The sequence below is a fragment of the Bubalus kerabau genome, chromosome 16 (genome assembly GCF_029407905.1).
Source record: "Bubalus kerabau isolate K-KA32 ecotype Philippines breed swamp buffalo chromosome 16, PCC_UOA_SB_1v2, whole genome shotgun sequence".
Classification (NCBI taxonomy): domain Eukaryota; kingdom Metazoa; phylum Chordata; class Mammalia; order Artiodactyla; family Bovidae; genus Bubalus; species Bubalus kerabau.
The window spans coordinates 19,541,062-19,565,476 of record NC_073639.1 but is presented as its reverse complement, the minus strand read 5'-3'; the positions used below and the strand labels follow the sequence as shown (position 1 = coordinate 19,565,476).

Here is a 24,415-nt window from a genome sequence, read left to right as displayed (position 1 = left end):
CCAGCCTCAGGGCTCAAAAAAATTCACAGTGAAATTAATTTACTCACTCCCAGCTAAATTAGCAATGATGCCAATATTTTTGTTTAATTTTCCAAGTGGAAAAATCAAAATGAAAAAATTAAAATTCAATAAAAAACATTATTAAAAGTCAGTCATTAATTAAAATATCTGAACAAATCATTTCCATGTGACATTTCTCCTGAGACCTCTCTGATATCAGAATATAAAAGACTAAAAATGAAGTAGGAAGGCATTTATGAGATGGGGAGACTGCACTAGGAGAATATATTTCTTTTCGAGATCTAGGTACATGTATAAGAGCAGAAGTGGTTCAGAAAAAGGGGACAGTCTCCTCTCAAGGGTAGCAAGGGTCACCACACTTGCACCCAGAAGTTAAATATTCCCATCCTAAATCACAGCAATTTCCTAAACTGTGAGGAGAAAGAAAGGAAGAATCAGGAAACTATAATTGTCCAAAACATGACATTACATCTCAAGCAGACCATCTATAAACTCTATTGTATGATTATCAAACAGAATCACAGCTTCATTACGTGGCTGTGTATATACCAATGTGACTCGGTGGTAAAGAACCTGTCTGCCAGTGGAGGAGATGTGGGTTCAATTCCTGGGTGGGGAAGATCCCCTGAAGGAGAAAATTTGCCTGAAAAATCCTATGGAGAGAGGAGCCTGGTGGGCAACAGTCCATAAGGTCACAGGGAGTCAGACACAACTGAGCGCTGAGCACATACACACATGTCCACACATTTGGACAAAGTGTACATCAATAAGGTGAACTGTGAGGTCCATCTCATGAATAACACCCTTTCATCTTGAAGACCTTCTTATGAATAGGGGTGGGACGGGGCAAGGGTTTTAGATGTGAGGAGGGGGCACTGCAAAGACTCTCATCCCAACACTGCACCTGCAAAAAGAAGAGTGGAAAAATAATTCCAGAAAGAATGAAGAGATGGAGCCAAAGTGAAAACAATGTCCAGTTGTGGATGTGACTGGTATGGAAATAAAGTCCGATTCTGTAAAGAACAATATTGCATAGGAACCTGGAATGTTAGCTCCATGAATCAAGTTAAATTGGAAGTTGTCAAACAGGAGATGGCAAGACTGAACATTGACATTTTAGGAATCAGTGAACTAAAATAGACTGGAATGGGCGAATTTAATTCAGGTGACCATTATATCTACTACTGTGGGCAAGAATACCTTAGAAGAAATGGAGTAGCCCTGAGTCAACAAAAGAGTCCAAAATGCAATTGGGTGCAATTTGAAAAACAACAATGATCTCTGTCCATTTCCAAGGCAAACCATTCAATATCACAGTAATCCAAGTCTATGCCCAGATCAGTAATGCTGAGGAAGCTGAAGTTGAACAGTTCTATGAAGACCTACAAGACCTTCTAAAACTAACACCCCAAAAAGATGTCCTTTTCATCATAGAGGACTGGAATGCAAGAGTAGGCAGTCAAGAGATACCTGGGGTAACAGGTAAATTTGGCCTTGGAGTACAAAATGAAGCAGGGTAAAGGCTAAGAGAGTTTTGTCAAGAGAATGCACTGGTCATAGCAAACACCCTCTTCCAAAAACACAAGAGAAGACTCTACACATGGACATCACCAGACAGTCAATACAGAAATCAGATTAATTATATTCTTTGCAGCCAAAGATGGAAAAGCTCTATACAGTCAGCAAAAACAAGACTGGGAGCTGACTGTGGCTCAGATCATGAACCCCTTATTACCAAATTCAGACGTAAATTAAAGAAAGTAGGGAAAACCACTAGACCATTCAGGTATGACCTAAATCAAATCCTTTACGATTATACAGTGGAAGTGAGAAATGGACGCATGGGATTAGATCTGAAAGAAGAGTGCCTGAAAAACTATGGACAGAGGTTCCTAACACTGTACAAGAGGCAGGGATCATGACCATCCCCAAGAAAAAGAAATGCAAAAAGGCAAAATGGTTGTCTCAGGAGGCCTTACAAACAGCTGAGAAAAGAAGAGAAAAAAGAAAAGAAAGAAAAATAAGTGAAGTCATTCAGTCCAGTCTGACTCCTTGCAACCCCATGGACTGTAGTCTACCAGGGTCCTCTGTCCATAGGATTTTCCAGGCAAGAGTACTGGAGTGGGTTGCCATTTCCTTCTCCAGGGGATTTCCCCAACGCAGAGATCAAACCTGGGTCTCCCGCATTGCAGGCAGATGCTTTACCATCTGAGCCAACAGGGAAACCCAACCAGGGAAAAGAAGAGAAGCAAAAGGCAAAGGAGAAAAAGAAAGATATATCCATCTGAATGCAGAGTTTCAAAGAATAGCAAGGAGAGATAAGAAAGCCTTCCTCAGTGATTAATGCAAAGAAACAGAGGAAAACAACAGAATGGGAAAGACTAGAGATCTCTTTAAGAAAATTCAAGATACCAAGGACTATTTCATGCAAAGATGGGCACAATAAAGGACAGAAATGGTATGACCTAACAGAAGCAGAAGATATTAAGAAGAGGTGGCAAGAATACACAGAAGAACTATACAAAAAAGATCTTCATGACCCAGATAACCATGATGGTGTGATCACTCACCTAGAGCCAGACATCCTGGAATGCGAAGTCAAGTGCGCCTAATGAGGCATCACTACGAACAAGGCTAGTGGAGGTGATGGAATTCCAGTGGAGCTATTTCAAATCCTAAAAGATGATGTGTGAAAGTGCTGCCCTCAGTTTGCCAGCAAATTTAGAAAACTCAGCAGTGGCCACAGGATTGGAAAAGGTCAGTTTTCATCCCAATCCCAAAGAAAGGCAATGCCAAAGAATGTTCAAACTACCACACAATTGCCCTCATCTCACAGGTCAGCAAATTAATGCTCAAGATTCTCCAAGTCAGGCTTCAACAGTATGTGAACTGTGAACCTCCAGATGTTGAAGCTGGATTTAGACAAGGCAGAGGAACCAGAGATCAAATTGCCTGATCCATTGGATCATCGAAAAAGCAAGAGAATTCCAGGAGAATATCTACTTCTGCTTAACTGACTACACCAAAGTCTTTGACTGTGTGGATCACAATAAACTGTAGAAGATTCTTCAAGAGTTGAGAACACCAGACCACCTGACCTGCCTCTTGAGAAATCTGTATTCAGGTCAGGAAGCAACAGTTAAAACCGTTCATGCAACAACAGACTGGTTCCAAATTGGGAAAGGAGTACGTCAAGGCCTTATATTGTCACCCTGCTTATTTAACTTATATGCAGAGTACATCATGAGAAACACTGGGCTGGATGAAGCACAAGCTGGAATCAAGATTGCCAGGAGAAATATCAACAACCTCAGATATGCAGATGACATCATCTTTACGGCAGAAAGTGAAGAGGAACTAAAGAGCCTCTTGATGAAAGTGAAAGAGGAAAGCGAAAAAGTTGGCTTAAAACTCAACATTCAGATAAAAAGATCATGGCATCTGGTCCCATCACTTCATGGCAAATAGATGGGGAAACAGTGGAAACAGAGAAAGACATTATTTTGGGGGGGCTCCAAAATTACTGCAGATGGTGACTGCAGCCATGAAATTGAACGATGCTTACTCCTTGGAAGAAAAACTATGACCAACCTAGACAGCATATTAAAAAGGAGAACCATTACTTTGCCAACAAAGGTCTGTCTAGTCAAAGCCATTATTTTTCCAGCAGTTATGTATGGATGTGAGAGTTGGACTATAAAGAAAGCTGAGCACTTAAGAATTGATGCTTTTGAACTGTGGTGTTGGAGAAGACTCTTGAGAGTCCCTTGGACTGCAAGGAGATCTAACCAGTCAATCCTAAAGAAAATCAGTCCTGAATATTCATTGGGAGAACTGATGCTGAAGCTGAAGCTCCAACACTTTGGCCACCTGATGCAAAGAGCTGACTCATTTGAAAAGACCCTGATGCTGGGAAAGATTGAAGGCAGGAGGAGAAGGGGACGACAGAGGATGAGATGGTTAGATGGCATCACTGACTCCATGGACATATATTTGAGCAAGCTCAGGGAGTTGGTGATGTACAGGGAAGCCTGGTGTGTTGCAGTCCATGGGGTCACAAAGAGTCAGACACAAGCGATCGACTGAACTGACAGCATCTTCCTTTCAGTTACTTCCATTTTTACATCGTTTAAGCAGAATCTTTTTCTTCTGGAATATTTTACTTTTGAGGAATAATCATTCACCAATCATCTATGGACCCAAATCCAGTTAATTCTGGAGCCCCAGTACCAGTCACCTACCCTGCCTTCTAATTCTATTTTGACACAGATGATCATGGAAACACTCAAATTCAGGATGTAGAAAGCCTTTTGTGTATTCTCTTTTTTTCACCATTACAATGGACAAGTGCAAGTCTGGGATATAAGGAAAGGCAGGAATGTCATTCTTAATACGAGTCTGACAACACATTAATCTCAAGTAACATAGCTCCAGGGTGGCCAACCAGAAGTGGGTGATGATTGTTTAAAATATCCTCAGTGAACAATTTGAAGCAAGAGTCCTCCGTTCTATAGCCACAGATGGAGCAGAGCAAAGCCTTCTCTGTCAACTTCAGTGAACACCTCCTCCCAAGGGCTGTTCTGTGGGGAGAGAGTTAATTCATGCACTTCACAGCCAGCTCAGTGCAGGGAGCTGGAGGCTACCGCTTTGGGGAAGCTAATGTTTACAGCTCAGCCTTGCCAGCACCAATGAGGAACACAGAGCAGATGTTATTTTCCTGGTGTTTTTACACTCCTCTGGATTTTTTGCTTCTCTTCCAAATTTCCACTACATTTGGCTCTTTATCAGTTACTGCTACATACACTGTCTGGTCATCAAGATTGTTACAGCGATAGCCCTTTATTTATAATGAGTTAAAATAAACTAACTTGGATCCATTGCCAGCATGAGACATTAATTGCGACAGAAACTTTGACATCACAGAAAAGAGCTCTTTCTCAACATACCTTTTTTTTTTTTTCCATTTTCTCCTCAGAGAATAAGAGCATCTCATACACAGGGATAAAAGAAACATTCGTGAATCACTTTCCAAAGGAGGAGAAAAAAGAAAGATGACATAAAAGGGATGCTATTTTTCATGTTGCCTGTTGAACTGTCTTTGTAAGTTAGGTCCTTAGGAAGAAAGATCTACTTCGTTATAGTAGCTTAGCACTAAATGGTCCTCTAAGAGAGGAAGTCATACTACTACCATAGCAAATAACTTAAAACCAAAGAGTAATTGAGACACAAAGAGAATCTTCTGGATCAGCTTTTCCATCTTCTTGCAAAGGCATAAGAATATTATATTTCACTGAAAATATAAAACATAGGCCATTTTTCAGTATTAATAATGCATGAAAATATTTTACAAAGATTTATTATACAGCCACAAAACACTCTTTGAAGTGGAAAATTTTGTAAGAAAAAAGGAAAAATAGTAATCACTCTATCTGAATATAATATCAAGAATTGTCATTTATAAAACTCACATTTTTGATCCCCCTACCCTCACCACCATGGACTCACACATCACTTCTTTATTTTCAGCTATGGTTTAAAAATAAACAAACCAAGAATTTTATGCTTGAATAATTTCAAATATTCCTGAACTCAACATCGTCAGAGAAGTTGTACAAAAAAATCAAGCCATGGTCACTACTATCTAACCAGAATATGTTTATTCTCTTAAATGTAATACAGAAATAAAAGTTATTCTTCTTTTAAGATACTCAATACACTCTAAAAATGAAAAAAATCTGTTGTAGGAAACAGACTATTATCACCATAATCAGAGTTATTTCCAATGGGCTTAGATACAATAAACCATAGAAAGAAAATTATTGTGAGACGTGAGGCTGTGGAACTTGGGTGATAAGTTGTTTTGTTGAACAGCCTACTCTCTGTGTGGAGAAAAGGGACTCCTCCTACACTGCTGGTGAGAATGCAAATTGGTATAGCCACGATGGAAAATAGTAGGAAGGTTCCTTAAGAAATGAAAAATAGTTACCATATGATCCTGCAATCCCATTCCTGGGCGTATATCCAGAGAAAACTCTAATTTGAAAAGATATATGCACCCCAATGTTCAAATACTCCTTGGAAGAAAAGTTATGACCAAACTATACAGCATATTAAAAAGCAGAGACATTACTTTGCCAACAAAGGTCCATCTAGTCAAGGCTATGGTTTTTCCAGTAGTCATGAATGGATGTGAGAGCTGGACTACAAAGAAAGCTGAGTGCTGAAGAATTGATGCTTTTGAACCGTGGTGTTGGAGAAGACTCTTGAGACTCCCTTGGACTGCAAGGAGATCCAACCAGTCCATCATAAAGGAAATCAGTCCTGAATATTCACTGGAAGGACTGATGATGAAGCTGAAACTCCAATACTCTGTCCACCTGATGCGAAGAACTGACTCATCTGAAAAGACCCTGATCCTGGGAAAGATCGAAGGCAGGAAGAGAAGGGGACGACAGAGGATGAGATGGTTGGATGGCATCACCGACTCAATGGACATGAGTTTGAGTTAATTCCAGGAGTTGGTGATGGACAGGGAGGCCTGGTGTGCTGCAGTCCATAGGGTCGCAAAAAGTCAGACACGACTGATCAACCGAACTGAACTGAATGTTCATAGCAGCACTGTTTGCTATAGCCAAGACAGGGAAGCAACATAAATGTCCATCAACAGATGAATGGATAGAGAAGATGTGGTAAATACAAGCAATGGAATACTACTCTTTATTAGAAATGAAATAATGCCATTTGCTGAAACATGGATGGACCTAGAGATTATCGTACCAAGTGAAGTAAGTTAAACACAGACAAATATTATAGGATATCACTTATAGGTACAAGCAAATGTATTTACAAAACAGAAACAGATTCATAGACATAGAAAACAAACATTAATGACAAAGGGGAAAAGGGATGGAGAAGGGGTAAATTGGGAGTTTGGGATTAACAGATATAAACTACTATATATATAAAATAAAACAAGGTCTCACTGTATAGCACAGGGAAATATAATCTATATCCTATTAAAAAGCACTATGGAAAAGAATATGAAAAACAATACATATATATGTATAACTGAACATTTTGTTGTACACCAAAAACTGACACACATTGTAAATCAACTACACTACAGTTTAAAAATTAAAAAAAAGAAAGAACAGCCTACTCTCTTAGCCTTTCTCTAAGGGTTTCAGTTCAGTTCAGTTGCTCATGTCTGACACTTTGCAACCCTATGGAGTGCAGTCTTCCCTGTCCATCACCATCTCCCAGAGCTTGCTTTATCTCATGTCCATTGAATCAACAATGCCATCCAACCATCTCATCCTCTGCCGTCCCCTTCTCCTCCTGCCCTCAGTCTTTTCCAGCATCAGGGTCTTTTCCAGTGAGTCAGCTCTTCACATCAGGTGGCCAAAGTATTGGAGCTTCAGCTTCAGCATCAGTCCTTCCAATGAATACTCAGGGTTGATTTCCTTTAGGATTGACTGGCTTGATCTCTTTGCTGTCCAAGGGACTCTCAAGAATCATCCCTAGCACCACAGTTTGCAAGTATCAATTTTTTGGTGCTCAGTCTTCTTTATAGTCCAATCCTCACATTCATACATGGCTACTGGAAAAACCATAGCTTAGACTAGACAGACCTTTGTCACAAAATGATGTCTCTGCTTTTTAATACACTGTCTAGGTTTGTCACAGCTTTTCTTCCAAAGAGCAAGTGTCTTTTAATTTCATGGCTGCAGTCACTGTACTTTATTATAGCCAAATAAGCATACTATTAATAAGCTGTTGAACCTCAATCATAAGAGGGCCACAATGGTGTAAATATGAAGTACCCTGCTGTTGGTATGATATGTGAACAACACAGAGGTCATTTAATATCTAAGGAACTATTTTTTCCTCAAGATCTAAAACAGCTAAAATATTAATGATTACAAAATTCCATCTTTACCTTTTAAAATTATAATCCACATCTTACCTTAATTTTCAAAGCAGTATTTTTAAACTTGTTGCACATATAACTGTGCCATGATTCCAACTCGTGGCTTCAAATCCACTGTCTGCACTCTGCCATGTGATGCTGAGGCTGAAACTCTCACAACCCTGCTTCTGCTTTCCCAACTGGCTCTGTGTTAGCCTTTTCTACCAGGGAGTACTAGATGGAGTCTAAGAAGTCTGGTGGAGGAAGAAACATATTCCTTTCTGTGAGCTGGTAGTCTTCTTGCTGCTCCTAAGACCTCACATGGTAAAGATTCTGCCTGAAATGCAGATTAGGGTTTGCTCCCTGAGTCAAGAAGATCCTCTGGAGAAGGACATGGCAACCCACTCCAATATTCTTGCCTGGAGAATCCCATGGACAGAGGAGCCTGGAGGTCTAGAGTCCATGGGATCACAAAAAGTCAGACATGACTGAGTGACTAACACTTTCAAGAGCATGGACCCAGTTACACTTCTGTGCCCCAGGACCAGCTGTTTCTTGCTGTAGCACAAGCCAAAACCAGTCTGCAGTCTCCAACATCTGCAGCCTGAAGGTAGCCCTCTCAGAGATGCCCACACTAGCCTGCCCTCTGCAGAGTGACACTCAGGCTACAAAATTTTTTGCCTAAGCTCATCAACATCACTAGGTCATCAACAAATTTTAGCTCCACTGGTCCTTTCCTCCATGGTTCTAAGCCTCAATCATTTCAAACTCTTGCCTGAACAGCTGGAGCTGTTCCGACACCTCTATAGATAACAGCCATGTCTTGTAGCTGCCATCTTTGTGGTAATTTTACCTTGTTAAAAACACTACATGTGTATGTATACATATAGCTGAGTCACTTCGTTGTACAGCAGAAACTAATACAACATTATAAAGCAGTTATACTCCAATAAAAAATAAAGATATAAATACTATACCTACTTAATTACTTATATTCAATATCTCTGTTCAAATAACTGGTGTGGTTTCTGTCTCCTGACTGAGCCCTGATCAATTCAATAATTCCACAGGGACAGTTAGAGCAAGCCTTACTGTTACCATTTCACAAGCATTTACAGAGTAACATTTTAACCCTAGGAAAGGATCACCTGGGATTTGAACTCCAATCTTGGCACTACTTTCTTAGAAACTGCTTCTATGTGTAAACTGAATAAAGTACTTCTCCTAGGTACCCCACGCGTGCAATTAAAACAAACATAGGTAAAAATATCTAAGGTGGCTCAGATGAGCAGGGTTATTTGAAAGTCAGATCTTTGGACAAAGCCCCAAGTTAATTTTTAGGTCAAAGTTCTTTGATTTCAATCCATTCTGATAGTTTTGAGAATTTGGGTTAAGATGTATTCTCCTTCCTGTAGTGTAATAAACAGTCATGATCCATGCCATCAGAGCCCACTGAAGAATGTCAAAGCCATGCTTGTGAGCCCATTCTTTCCTATACAGTTTAAAAAGTGGAATTTAAAAAGCAAAACCACGAAACAAAATGTAGCTTTCAGGATTACATCTGCTTGCTGCCAGGTATTCTATAAATATGAAAACGGATCTCGGAAGCTGCTTCTAAAATGAAAGTAATGAATATTTCCTGGTGGGACATTCAACAAGCTTTTCTAGACATGGACTTCCTTACTTTTATTGGCCAAATAGTGTGTTTTATTCCTCCTGTCTGCTCAGGGGATGTGTTTCCAAAGGTTGCTTTGTGTTACGGTAAATTACAGGAATTCCTTTACCATACAGCTGGAGGTGCTGGCAGCAAAGACCGAGTAAAGCGGAAGAAAGAACCAGACATGCTTTCCAGATGGCCTCCTTCCACAACGGCAGCATTAAGACGACAACAGCAACAAAGTGAAAAGAGAAGCTTCAAGAGCAAATATACCAACTTTCACTCGTCCTCCCTTATTAGAACCTCAGGGCTGAAACACAGGGAAAAAATAAGTTAAAAGTACAACCACATCTGTAGTTCCTACGCTATACATTAAAATCTATGTCCTATACAATATGCAAATGACATTTTGACTCTTAAAGTACAAATAGATAGATGCATACAGATACTATTTTTCAACACTGGAAAATATTCTCAAGTCGTATGTCCCTCTGTCTCACCAAGAATTTAACAAATTCACCTGCTAATTTAATAGGATAGGACCCATTTGATGGCTTATGACACCTCACTCATGGAGAACAAAGTAAGAAATGTCTATTAATTAAACATCTGTGATAAGGCAGCCTCCCCTCCATTTTTATAACCTCAATGTGACCATGATTTACCACCGAGAAACTAATGCTGACTGACAGCCTCTAACTGTTTCTGGCATAGCCTACTGCGTGAGGCGGCATCCCACCACAGTGAAGTGCCCAGTGACCCCTGGGCACTCTAGCTGGTGACAAATGACCTATAGAGGGTGGCGCTTCCCAGCTCACGACTCAGATAGGTGTTGAGTGTTAGTCCCTCAATCATGTCTGACTCTTTGTGACCCCATGGACTGTGGCCCACCAGGCTCCTCTGTCTGTGGAATTCTCCAGGCAAGAATACTGGAGTGGGTTGCCATTCCCTTCTCCAGGGATCTTCCCGACTTAGGAGTCAAACCCAGATCTTGCATTGCAGGCAAATTCTTTACAGTCTAAGCCACCAGGGAAGCCCTTCACTACTCAGATAACTACACCAAACTCAGTTTGACTTTGAAGATTACCTGATACTTCATATCAGAGAAACCAAATGTGCTACCACCCAGAACATGTTAAAAGGTTAGAAGTCATCTAATGTTATTTTTTAATGTCCATCATCAAAGAAACAATGTCTATGACTCCAACCTTTAACTCATGAGGTACAACTGTGGATATTCTACCTTCATTCTGTTAACCTTTATAAAAGTGATGAATACACAGCACGCTGATACATTGGTTAGAAAACTGTCTAGACTGGAACCACAGGGCTCCCTACAGTGAAGTGCTCTTCAAGTTGCATGTATAAATACTAGCCTCTAGGGGGAAGTCAAGGCTCTTCACCTTAATTTTCCTAAAGCCTAAGTTAAAAGGCGAAATCTCCATTGCACTATGAGAGAATGATCTGGCTAGCTGGATTCCAGAACATCGATTGGCCCATGTTTTATAGGACTGGAGCTTTCAGAAGGTTAAAAGTTGTCTAAAGGGATTATTTTTCTCTTCATGCTATTTATTTTTTCCACATGGCAAACAGGGTGAATCACTGCCCTAGAAAATTCCTCTCCATCTCTTTTGTGTACATACAGATACACATGTGTGCATGTGCACACACACACATGTATACACGTATGCATATTCAAGTACACTGAGGATTATCTGATTATCATCTTTTCTCAGCCATCCATGTCCATGTTGTGAGGGAAAAATATTATGCAAAGGAATATCCACAACTCCTGATGTACTGGTCATCATATCACATCACCTGAGATCTTCCTCTGATTTCTAATAGTATGCAGCAATAGTATGGAGCGGTTATTTTTAAACTGCACTGAATACCATTAACTAGTGTGGGGACTCTGGGCATATCCTTTTGCTCTACGAGTTCCACTTTTCTCACTCAATAGTTCCTACAGTGCCTTCTGGCTCCAGTATTCTATGCATTGCATCTTCATCAATTTCTTTCCAGTCCTAAGAGCAATTATGTTCAACAGCTATTGGCAGTCTAAGTCATTTTTCTCCACTGGGTGATTTCATTGATGTAATGCCACTCAGGGTCACGGAGCAAAACCCCAAACATCCAGCGAGCATATAGAACTCACATCAAATATATATGACCAGTGGGCTGAAGAGGCCTGGAACACAGCTGCCCAGCCCAAACCAACCTAAACAGACAAATCCCAGCAGCATACTCACACTCTGCCTTTAGTGGAGCATACCGCGTATCGTGTGTGATGAAATTTTCTTAGAGCTTTGGGTCATAGGCTCAGCAAATGTGCATGCTGACTCTCAACTAAAAACCCAGTGGAATGCACAGATATCTTTCATAAATCATCTGCCTGACTATGCCTGTAGCTTTTTCCCCCTGTAACTATGTGGCAATTCAGAAGAGCTTGGGATGAATACAGCTTATCTACATGAAGAAGGAACAAGATTTTCAAAGAAAGGCAGAGTAAAAGCACTCCTGCCCCTCAATATAGTTGGAACTTTCACCCATTTCTATTTTGTAACGTTCATCTATTACGGATGATCAAGGAATAAATTGGCCAGAACAATTCAGGAAAAGAACAAAGAAGAACATTAGAAACATGAATTCCAATTCTTTCAGAAAATCCAACTATCAAAATGAGTTGATATTTTGGAAAATAGACCAAAAATGGTCTTAAACGCATTTAATGCAAGGCTCTCAATTTACAAATCAGGAAACTGCAACTCAGAGAGGCCCAGTCCTTCACTGGGATGAACTTGATTTGGGGTTTACTTTAGATGCTATGAGGTGAATAGGAAATCTTGCTTGTGCCCATACTCCAGAGCTAAGAGAATCAAGCTCAATACACCTAACTCACGTAAGTCTATTGTATCTGTTACCTATTTCTGCATAGCAACCATCACGATACTTAATGACTTTACTTAAGTGATGCATCATTCCATGCACTGTGTTAGTCAATCAGGCAGCTTTGTTCACCTCATCTGGACCCACTCAAGGTGGGTGACTCAGTCAATCAGTGGCTTGGCTGGGGCTGGATGCTTTAAATGACCTCATAGCCTGAGGGCTCGGCTAGGATGGGTAGAAAAGCTGTAATACCCAAGACTCTATGAAACCTTTCACTTGAGCTTTTTACATAATGCTGGCAGGACATGGGCATTCCCAATGGCTCAGAGGATCAAGAATCCACCTGCAATGTAGGAAACACAGGAGATGCAGGTTCGATTTCTGGGTTGGGAAGATCCCCTGGAGGAGAAAAACTCACTCCAGTATTTTGCCTGAAAAATTTCACGGACAGAGGAGACTGGTGGGCTACAGTCCAAAGGGTCTCAAAGAATGGAACACGCCTAAGCAACCAAGCATGGACATGTCCCAAGAGGGCAAAAGTAGAAGTCATAAGGCCGACAGAAATAGAGGTTCCGAAGTCCTGTTTTGTCATTTCTGCTGCATTGTGCAGGTCAAAGTAAATCTCAAAGACAGACCAGACTCAAAGGTGGGAAAATATTTAGATTCCACCTCATTTTGGAGGAGTTGCAAAGATGTGTATGTATATGTGTGCGCGTGCAATCTATCACACCCAGACAGACAAAAGAAGTTAGGAGGTTAAATAAGAAGCAGATGTTATTTCCTTTGTTTTCAACAGAATATTTCCTTAGGGACAAAGGTGACACCACAGGTCACTGACTTATGCTTTCAGATCACCATTATTTTGAATTCTAATAAACAGAAACTATGTCATTGCTATGATTTTATTCAAGGTCTACATTCTAATTGGCATCCACTAAATCCCCAGTCATAATAATGGGGGCAGAAGGAGGGACTAAAATAGATTTTTGTCAGTTTATTTTTGAAGCACATATTCTTATCTACTATGAAAAGGCATGACCTTTTCAGCTGAGGAAAGCAATTATGTTTTTGCACAGAGATTCTTTATATAACAACACAAAGGAGATTCACAAGTTACCAGTTTCTGGCAAGACTAAGGCATCCAAGGCAGGCAGGGTGTATCACGCAAATTTTGTGAAGAAGTCCAGTACATCAGCACACAGGGCTAACAAAGTTAAGGCTTTGATCCTCAAACAGGCCAATTAATTTTGTGAAGAGAAGCCTTTTTCAATGTAACAGTCTGATCACTCTTCCTCCTACAGAATTCTTTCCTAACCTCAAGAGAAATTGAGAGCATGATCTAACAAAATTTACATTTTGTTTATTTGCCACACATTCTGGTAGATGCTACAGGGCTGCAAAAATAAGAACTATGTAGCTTTATTCATCCAGAATTTTTAAGACTGTTAACAAAACAAAAAGGACTATTCAAGCAATTAGTTTACAATGTTCAAAATGATAAAGTGATGGAGGTATAAATTACAATCCAAATTCAAAAGAGGAAGATATTACATTGGGGGGGTCTAAAAAAATGTAAAAATATGGTGATGTTTGCACTGCACTTTTATAGACTTATGGAGGTAGGCATTCTAGATAGAAGAGAGAGGAGAGTATTAATTAAACAAAAGTGAACGATCTACGTTTGTAAGAAGGTAGGGTCTTAAAAGAGAAAATTCATGGGACAAGAGTATAAATACAGCTCAGAGCCACATTACAAAGAATTTACCTTGTTTTAGAAGGTAAGGAGGACCTACTGAAATAAAGTGGTATCTTATTCATTAGGAAGATTATTCTGGCAGCAATGAATGGAGCTGATTACAGAGGAAATGAGTGGATAGGAAGAGAGGTCAGGTACTTACTAAGATAAGCTACACAAGAACACTGAAGTCAAGGGCCATGAGCAGAAAATATCAAGAGCGTCAATTCACAGTTTACATCTAAGGATATGGTTGATCTACTTAGAGACAGAGGTCAAGTCAGGAAGGAATATAAATCTTATATAAATTATATAAATGTTTGCAATGAAGAGGAGAAAATCTGAGCAAAACATGGATAGCCTTAGCATTTTCATTTATCTAGATTCTAGTTTCTAGAGAAGAACGTTGTGCTTTGTCAGGATACTTGATCAGTCTGGAAACTTCACCATCATCATTGCACTGGGGAAGGTAGAAGGCAGGAGAAGCAAGGCGAACAGTGGAGAAGGAGCAGTGAAGATCAGATGCATGGCTCTGTAAGAGAATCTACTCAGCACGATTTTGTAAATTTCTCCAGCCACACTCACAGTCTAGGGAAATGAAATGAACTGGACGATGGGAATCATCCAAGCTGGAAACCAGGATGAATCAAGTGAAGATGGTGAGAGACTGTAGGGTATCCTGTATTCTCTGTTGAGGACATTTTTGAAAACACATTCTATGGTTCTGGCTGAGTAAGGAGTTGGGGGAAGGCAGAACGAGATAGGCAGACTGACAAAGAGAGTGGGGCAGAAGTGCTGTGGATCCTGGTCAGAAGAAGGCAAAGACCTGGCTCTGTAAGAGCCATGAGAAGCTGAGAAGACAAAGCAGGCTATCGAGTCACTAGAGATTCATGCAGTCCATCACCTCTATGGTGTGGGCAGGGGATGGGGACATACCCAGGCACTCTAGCTTCCTTATTCTCCTTATACAAACCTCAAAAACAATGTAACCCGTGGATAATGGAGAAAAGACTTCACCTTCCCCTAGGAAAGTCCTTATACTCATGAATATAATATGAGTTATGACTAAGATGATTTTGTGGTCCTTTCTGGAATGCTTTTATGATATAGTGCTTTGGTCTATAGTCATTCTTACCCATTGACCTGTGAACTAATTTGTAATTAATATCAAACACACAGAGGATGATGGAGATAACAAAAAATGATGCAAAAATATTCCTGTATCTATAATTAATTGAATCAAACCATTTGCCATATTCACTTTACTTCTAAAGGAAGATGTAGATAAAGAAACACATTAAGCATTATATATGTCTTTTCTTGATCTCATTTATTGTTCTCCAATTCCAAAAATAATATCTGTCCCGAATTTAGTTGTTAATGGTCCTATGTGTGGATGCATCCATGACTTTTTATTTTTAATTTTTTTTTGCAAATTATATTTCATTATAGGTTATATCAAGATATTGGGTATAATTTCCTGTGTTATACAATAAATATTTGTTGCTTATCTATTTTATGTATAGTAGCTTGTATCTGTTAATCTCATACTTTTAATTTGTCCCCCCTCTTCCCTGTTCCAACTGGTAACTGTAAGTTTGCTCTCTATCTCTATTTCTGTTTCGTATATACATTCATTTGTGTTTTTTAAGATTCCACATATAGCTGATATATAGTATTTTTCTTTCTCTGACATTTCACTAAACTTAATATTCTCTAGGTTCACTCATGTTGCTGACAATGGCAATACTCCACTCTTTTTTATGACTGAATAATATTCTATTGTGTATATATATCACATCTTCTAAGCCAAACTTTCTATTGATAGTCACTTGGAGAGTAATTTTTATTAAAAAAAATTTTTTTACAATATACATAAAGAGTTCATTCATTTTTAACTGCTTTAATAGTGTGAATACACAATTTGCTCATTTTATGTGAATGGGCATTTAGATCTCTTGCGATTTTATAGTAATACAAAAACCATATTGAAAAAAAATTTTAGCAGACTGGATGGCATCCTTGTTTGAACATGATAATTATCTGGAGAGTTTTGTTCCGTTTTCTCTCCTTTTCTTTTTAAATCCAGATGCCCTATTCTATGGCTATGCGTACTATTCTGTTTTACATCATGACAGACCTAAAAAGTGATAATGTTTATAGGGTGAACTGCAGTAAAGGAAAAATATTACTCATAGAAATTTAAAGTAGACCAATCATTTCCACCTCAACAAACACACACAAATACCCCAAGGGCTGCTGCTGCTGCTGCTGCTAAGTCGCTTCAGTCATGTCCGACTCTGTGCGACCCCATAGACAGAAGCCCACCAGGCTCCCCCATCCCTGGGATTCTCCAGGCAAGAACACTGGAGTAGGTTACCATCTCCTTCTCCAATGCATGAAAGTGAAAATTGAAAGGGAAATCACTCAGCCATGTCCGACTCTTAGCAACCCCATGGACTGCAGCCTACCAGGCTCCTCTGTCCATGGGATTTTCCAGGCAAGAGTACTGGATTGGGGTGCCATTGCCTTCTCTGACCCCAAGGGCTAAAGGAATCAAATCTCCATAGATTGAAAATTGTTTCCAACTTCCCCACAATGATGTAAAGGCAATGCTGGCTACACAGCCCCATTCTAAAGCAAAGATTCTCAGATTTGGCTGCACATTAGAATCTGCTGGGGAACTTCAAAAAAATCTGCTCATGCCCTGTCTGCACTCCAGATCAATTAAATTAGAATTAATAGGATCAAGACTTCAATTATTTTTAAACCTCTCAGGTGATGCCTTGATTATGAGAGTCACCTAAAACATTTGTTACCAATATATATCTCCAGGCACCAACTCTTTAATGGCCTGCCTGGGGAACTGGATGCTTAAAACCATCTCAGGTATCCACCTAGAAACAGAATTCCTGTGTCTCAACCAAGCAGTCATGAGAAGACCACTTGCTTTTTGTTTTGCCACTCACAAGATTTCTGTTTAGTCTTCTAACATCCTACACTGCAGAAACCTGAGGCCATTCTTGAAACATCTTTCATCAAGGCAACATTTAACCAATTTCAAAAATGTCTCCAAAACATATGAAATCTCTGTTATCTTTCCTCCTTTTATACGGCCAATAAATGACATAGCCCATTTCTTCCAGGTACCCTGAGTTATCATTCCCCGTCCACTAGGACCCCCTCCAACAATTCTTCAGTCCAATCAGAATAAACTTTTAAAATTTGGAACATGATTTATTCATCAAAACCAAAAGCTCCTTTAAGAGTTTCTGTTGTATTAGAACTTGTCCTCAATCCTCATCTTAGCCTTCAAGTTAACAGCATGGTTTACCCTTTATCCACCACTCCAGCTCCAACTCACACTGTTTCTCTCCCCTATGGACTGTTCAATCCAGCCAAATTTTCAGTGTTTTTCCTGGATCTCACTTAGATAGAGAGGGCCACTTTAGAGTCACTTGAGAGCCTGTTATTTGTTGGAGCAATCATTCCAAGCAAGCAATCTTCCCTTTCTAGATAGCATCTGTATTTAAGTGGTCCCTCTGACTTATGGACTGTAACGGTTGGTCCGATTGGAATTGAAAAAATTAAGTCCCTCAGGAAAATATCCCGGTTGGATGTCATTAGCTTTCTGAGGGGCTTCACATTGTAGCTGCAGTGGACACTGTCACACCACTGCACATGCATGTCATACTGTCCACTATACCAGGAAATAACCTTTCAGAATCCAGCCAAAGGACTTGTTCTTACCTTTGTTGATGAGGTGGTAAGGAATACTGGAAAAGAACAGGCTGTGGAACCAGACTGCTTAGGTAAGTCCCTGCTCCACTAGCAACCAACTGTGCAAATGTGGGCTAAACACTCAATCTAACCACCTTTACATCCCTTAGTGTAAACATAGTCGTGGTAATAGTAGCTACCTTCATGTCATTGTTGTGAAGACTAAATAAATCTTCACAACAATAGTCAATAAATCATAAATAGATGTTTTTCTGGAACTCTCTTGCTTTTTCCATGATCCAGCGGATGTTGGCAATTTGATCTCTGGTTCCCCTGCCTTTTCTAAAACCAGCTTGAACATCAGGAAGTTCACGGTTCACATATTGCTGAAGCCTGGCTTGGAGAATTTTGAGCATTACTTTACTAGCATGTGAGATGAGTGCAATTGTGCAGTAGTTTGAGCATTCTTTGGCATTGCCTTTCTTTGGGATTGGAATGAAAACTGACCTTTTCCAGTCCTCTGGCCACTGCTGAGTTTTCCAAATTTGCTGGCATATTGAGTGCAGCACTTTCACAGCATCATCTTTCAGGATTTGGAATAGTTCAACTGGAATTCTATCACCTCCACTAGTTTTGTTCGTAGTGATGCTTTCTAAGGCCCACTTAACTTCACATTCCAGGATGTCTGGCTCTAGGTCAGTGATCACACCATCATGATTATCTGGGTCGTGAAGATCTTTTTTGCACAGTTCTTCTGTGTATTCTTGCCACCTCTTCTTAATATCTTCTGCTTCTGTTAGGTCCATACCATTTCTGTCCTTTATTGAGCCCATCTTTGCATGAAATGTTCCTTTGGTATCTCTGATTTTCTTGAAGAGATCTCTTGTCTTTCCCATTCTGTTGTTTTCCTCTATATGCATTTATATATAGCTATATAAAACTGAGTCACCTTGTTGTACTGCAGAAATTAACACAACATTGTAATTCAACTATATGTTACTTAAAAAAATATAAATGCCTGGAACTTAAGTGCCTAATAAAAGTTTTATTATTCTTGCTCTCACCGGTTTACATGTTTCAGTTCTCCTTTTATACAGGTATTCTTGCATTTTTATCATCTAGCATTCTTCCAATTTTCACCACCCACACCACATTCCTTTTTTCCTACTGATCGTAGCAAAGGAAAAACAAAGTAGTAAAAATACTAAAATGATTAAACCTTTTATCAAATAAAAAAATCCTGCATGTTTTCCAAAACATATTAAATATCATTCTCTCCTTTTGCCACCGTCATTAGTAAATTATGCTGAGAGACAAGAATTCAAAAAATAATACCTTGGTTGTGTCTACTTGAGTAATGCTTTGTGTTATTCTGATTCAATTTTTTTAAGGATCTCTGGGGTCTTGGAATCCCTAACCCACTTTAATAACTTGTACAGTTAAAATAACCCTTTGGCAGGAAATTCATTTTTATGTCAAAGTTTATTTGGTCATGCTGAACTTTAATCCCATTTTCTTTAGATTTGGCTTTTGTGCCCATTTTATAAAATAGGGACTTGTGATAACTATCATTACTTAGTATTTATTGTAAAAAGAAACTTCCCATCTTTAAAATTATACTAGGATGTCACAACACATTTCTTTTTGAGTTCAATTTCATATAGAAAAGGGGATTTTAAAGAAACATCAAAGGAAATGTTATTTGAGGTAATTTTAACCATAAAATGGACCACATAATACTCCCTAAGATCAAGACTTTGGTAACTTGTATATGAATTCTGACTGTAATATAAACACATTATCAGTTCAATTCAGTTCAGTCACTCAGTCGTGTCCGACTCTTTGTGACCCCATGAATCGTAGCACACCAGGCCCCTCCCTGTCCAACACCAACTCCCGGAGTTCACTCAAACTCACATCCATCGAGTCAGTGATGCCATCCAGCCATCTCATCCTCTGTCATCCCCTTCTCCTCCTGCCCCCAATCTTTTCCAGCATCAGGGTCTTTTTCAAATGAGTCAGCTCTTCTCATGAGGTAGCCAAGGTATTGGAGATTCAGCTTCAGCATCAGTCCTTCCAATGAACACCCAGGACTGATCTCCTTTAGGATGGACTGGTTGGATCTCCTTGCAGTCCAAGGGACTCTCAAGAGTCTTCTCCAACACAACAGTTCAAAAGCATCAATTCTTTGGCGCTCAGCTTTCTTCACAGTCCAACTCTCACATCCATATATGACCACAGGAAAAACCATAGCCTTGACTAGACGGACCTTTGTTGACAAATTAATGTCTCTGCTTTTTAATATGCTGTCTAGGTTGGTCATAACTTTCCTTCCAAGGAGTAAGCTGCTTTTAATTTCATGGCTGCAATCACCATCTGCAGTAATTGTGGAGCCCCAAAAAATCAAGTCTGACACTGTTTCCACTGTTTCCCCATCTATTTCCCATGAAGTAGGACCAGATGGGACCAGATGCCATGATCTTAGTTTTCTAAATGTTCAGCTTTAAACCAACTTTTTCACTCTCCTCTTTTACTTTCATCAAGAGGCTTTTTTAGTTCCTCTTCACTTTCTGACACACACACATATATATATATATTTATATAAGTTAATATAATATAAACATATTATACATATTTAATATAAACATATTATACACCTGCCAGTAATTAAGATGAATAATCCCAAAGACCACTTATAGGAGGGCAAATGACAGTAAACCAGCAGACATAAAAATGAGATCAAATTATAAAATTTGTTCACTTACACTGTTTAACAATATTCAGTACTTTGTCTTGTCCCTGTGAAGCACCTAGTCACCTAAACCATCCACTCTTGTGGTGGATAGGAAGATGTCAAGAGTCAAGGTGTAAGACAGTCATCACCACAGAAGTATACATATTTGGAACCAGAGAAATTCACTGCAAGGTATCCTGAAAATACATCTCAGGCACTTTTACTTTCAAGGACTACTTCACATGACAAAGCCAAGTGTAGTTACCGATACACTGAAAATAATTAATGCTAAAATCCCTCTGTAGGCTGAGAAGAATTTAGGTCATTTCAGGGATGGGATAGTGTCTCTCTTAATTCTGCAAATCCCCTGGAATCCAGGTCAGAGATCTACACGCTCTAGGGAAAGGAAAATAAAATTTTAGATAATGGTTGAAGACAGTGATTATGGTGACTACAAAGATGGAATGCCTTTTAATTATGTTAGCTCACAAACACACACAAAAACGATTACCATTTTTAAAACACTGAGAAAAAGTAAATTCCAATAGCCATGTAAATAGTTTGAAAAATCTACCAAAGTGACTCAACATCTCTATTAGTGGCTTAAAAATCTCAAAATCCTTGTAGTAGTTGAGTAGGCACCAAAAGCAAACATTTATAGAGATGCAGCTGTCATTTTATGCAGTGTTACCTGTGGGCCATATTTTGTGTACATCATTTGGGAGTCATCTTTGATGCTTTCTTTTTATTTCAACTTTGTCCTAAGTCTAGTTGCTTTTGTCCCCTAAGTATGTCTGAAATACAACCACGTCTCTGCATTTCACTGCCAGCATGCTGGTCCAGCCACAGCATCTGTTCTGTTTACTCCTACCCCTTTAAGGAGAAGGCAATGGAACCCCACTCCAGCACTCTTGCCTGGAAACTCCCATGGACGGAGGAGCCTGGTGGGCTGCAGTCCATGGGGTCTCAAAGAGTCAGACAGGACTGAGCGTCTTCACTTTCACGCATTGGAGAAGGAAATGGCAACCCACTCCAGTGTTCTTGCCTGGAGAATCCCAGGGATGGGGGAGTCTGGTAGGCTGTCATCTACGGGGTCACACACAGAGTCGGACACGACTGAAGCGACTTAACAGCAGCAGTAGCATCCCCCTTAAGTCTATATTCCACATAGCAGCTAATGTAACTGTTTAAAAATACAAATAGAATTATGTCTCATCTCTACTTAAAGCCAATCAGTGGTTACCTAAATAAAAAAAAAAATTAAATGAAAATACCTTTAAGACTGACCATGGGCTGACCCTAAACCTGTGTGTGTGTGCTAAGTCGCTTCAGTTGTATCCAACTCTTTGTGACCCCATGGACTGCAGTCCACTGGGCTCCTCTGTCCATGGGATTCTCCAGGCAAGAATACTGGAATGGGTTGCCATGCCCTCTTCCAGGGGATCTTCCCCACATAGGAATCAAACCCACATCTTTTACTTCTCCTGCATTAGCAGGCAGGTTCTTTACCATTAGCATCACCTGGGAAGCCCTGACCCTACTCCATCCTTAGCCTAATCTCTAATAAAGGCTATAACTAGTTCAGGTAGATGGGACAGGCACCTACCTATTTGGCCCACCTCTTATTAATTTGGCACTTCTTTCTTATTGCCAGAACCCCAATTTTGTTGGAACTGGCCATTTTCTCAACTTCCCTAGTAGTTAAGATTTGGCAGCAAATTTCAGTCCATGAGATGAAAGTAGATATGTATGCTAAGGGATTTCCTCCAAGTTTCCAACTGTATATCACCTACTCAAAGATGCTTTCTTTAATAACCCCTGGTAGAATTAAACTCCCTCCTTTTTTTTTTTACATGATATTATACATTTCAATGCCATTCTCCCAAATCTCCCCACCCTCTCCCTCTCCCACAGAGTCCATAAGACTGATCTATACATCAGTGTCTCTTTTGCTGTCTCGTACACAGGGTTATTGTTACCATCTTTCTAAATTCCATATATATGCATTAGTATACTGTATTGGTGTTTTTCTTTCTGGTTTACTTCACTCTGTATAATAGGCTCCAGTTTCATCCACCTCATTAGAATGGATTCAAATGTATTCTTTTTAATGGCTGAGTAATACTCCATTGTGTATATGTACCACAGCTTTCTTATCCATTCATCTGCTGATGGGCATCTAGGTTGCTTCCATGTCCTGGCTATTATAAACAGTGCTGCGATGAACATTGGGGTACATGTGTCTCTTTCCCTTCTGGTTTCCTCAGTGTATATGCCCAGCAGTGGGATTGCTGGATCATAAGGCAGTTCTATTTCCAGTTTTTTAAGGAATCTCCACACTGTTCTCCATAGTGGCTGTACTAGTTTGCATTCCCACCAACAGTGTAAGAGGGTTCCCTTTTCTCCACACCCTCTCCAGCATTTATTGCTTGTAGACTTTTGGATCGCAGCCAAACTCCCTCCTTTTAATCTCTTAAAATCCTACTTCTTCTTTAGCACTGATTAAAATTTGTTATTATATTATGTATCTGTTGATTTGTTTGTGTCTCTCTGAGTCCTCACGCAAGTTCCGTGACAGTAATGAACATTTACACCTTATTTATGGCTGTATATTGTCAACTCTCACAGGAGATAAATACCCGTGGACAAGAGAATAAATAAAATAATTACTTTCATGAGCATCAATGTTATGAACTATATTATAAAGCCATTATGTCAACAGACATTTGTCTTCTATTTCTTTTGGTTAAGATATTATGATTGGTGGTGTAGGAAATATAAAAGTAAACAGAACATGCTCTTAAGAAAGACACAGGGACTTCCCTGACTTCCCTTAAAAAATTAAAAATAAAGTTTCCTGCCCCCCACCAAAAGACACAGACTTAATGCAAAAGAAAAACATGTATACTAACAGCCATAAAGGGCAACAGGTGACATAAACACAGCATAGATGCTATGGGAATTTGGAGAAAAGGAAATTCCCAATGAGTGTTAGGAGTCTGAAGAAGGTACTCTGGGAGAAGGTCTAAGTTGACCATGAATAAAAGTGCTGAGTGCCCAGTCACATCCAACTCTTTGCAACCCCATAGACTCTAACCTGCTGGGCTCCACTGTCCATGGGATTCTCCAGGAAAGAATACTGGAGTGGGTTAGCATGCCCTCCTCCAGGGGATCTTCCCAACTCAGGGATCAAACCCAGGTCTCCCACATTGCAGGCAGATTCTTCACTGACTGAGCTACCAGGGCACCCCATGAATATTGAAGTGGGTGCCTATTCCTTCTCTAGGGGATCTTCTTGACCCAGCAATTGAACTGAGGTCTCCTGCATTGCAGGCAGATTCTTTACCAGCTGAGCTACCAGGGAAGCCCATATAGGGAAGCTATATTATATTAATATATATTCATACAGAGGCACTCAGACATATTTCAAAATACATGGTGTGTCTCACAGACCACTCTTATTTCCTATATATTTGACCCTTTGAGTGCCTCTGAGGGGAAAATAAACCCATTATTCTGCTACACATTTTTTTTAATACTGAAGTAAATGTCAAGAGATGACATAACTTGCCTAAAGAAAGAGTCAGTGTTCAGAGTCAAGAGGAACCATGATGTCAAAGCTCATTGGGTCTGGGGATCTTTCTATTACATTCAGAAGAGCCTGAAGACATCACATCAGATGGAGGGACCATTAGGGTGGTGCCTCATATAAATGCCACCTAGGTTTATACATCACATTTCTTCAAAGGG

At 39.7% G+C, this 24,415-nt stretch overlaps 1 protein-coding gene across 7 annotated transcripts in view; it reads right to left on the bottom strand.

Moving 5' to 3' along the window:
• INPP4B (inositol polyphosphate-4-phosphatase type II B) overlaps positions 1-24,415 on the bottom strand; it is an 855,034-nt gene that overhangs the window by 331,618 nt on the left and 499,001 nt on the right. The gene's annotated exons all lie outside the window — the stretch shown is intronic.